A 905-nucleotide genomic window follows, 5' to 3' on the forward strand; every position below is an offset into this window, starting at 1 on the left:
CAGAGGAGGGAGAGCTGGTACCTGAATAAAACTTGGTCTTAAAGGTGCCACTGGATTGTGGCCGGGGGGGCGGCTTTGGGGGGGGGGGGGAGGGGGAGGTGCAAGCGCATCGTTTTGGGCTTGACTTATGGGCCTTCTCTGAAAGATAAAGCAAGGAGCGGCCCAGTGCCACAGGACACAAGCTGCCTGGCGATCATTTTCCCAGAGAAGCCGAGCCTTCTCGGAGAGAACTTATGGACAAGCTGGGCCGTTTTTCAATTCCGCTCATCCTCCGCCATCTATAAAAAAGCAAAGCTTTTGGGTTGAAAAAAAAAATTCTAAATTGAAAGCAAATAGCAAACGGGGCTTTTCTGGGTGATAAAAACTCCCATTCCGGAGCTTCCTTGTACAATATTTATTTTATCCTCTTTATAAGTACCCGGGCTGTCTCTCCATGTTATTAAAGTAATGCATTTGCTTAACCTCCACTTCAGCTCTCCCCCCCCCCGATGTACATCTCACCGCTACACAATCTTCAATGTCTTTGCCTGTTGCCGCTGGACAATTATATTAACCGCCTCCATTTACAACAATGGTGAAGAGCGCTACGCTCAAAAGATCAACACCTCCTGGTGGTCCCTGGCCCGAGGGACGCCCGTCTTGCCTCAACCAGGGCCAGGGCCTTCTCTGTCCTGGCCCCAGCCTGGTGGAACATGCTCCCTACTGAGACCAGAGCCCTGAGAGATCTCCTTCAATTCCGCAGGGCCTGCAAGACGGAGCTCTTCCGCCAGGCCTTTGGTTGAGGCAACAGGGGTGCCCGTTTGTGGCCTCCCTGAGGTTGCTGTCACCCATCTGTCACTGACCACCGACGACTGGCCTTTAACCCATTGTACCATCAGGAGCTGCGGTGGCTCAAGTGGTTAAGA

Source organism: Gekko japonicus, unplaced genomic scaffold (genome assembly GCF_001447785.1).
Source record: "Gekko japonicus isolate JY-2015 unplaced genomic scaffold, Gekko_japonicus_V1.1 scaffold1922, whole genome shotgun sequence".
In the NCBI taxonomy this organism is placed as follows: Eukaryota; Metazoa; Chordata; class Lepidosauria; order Squamata; family Gekkonidae; genus Gekko; species Gekko japonicus.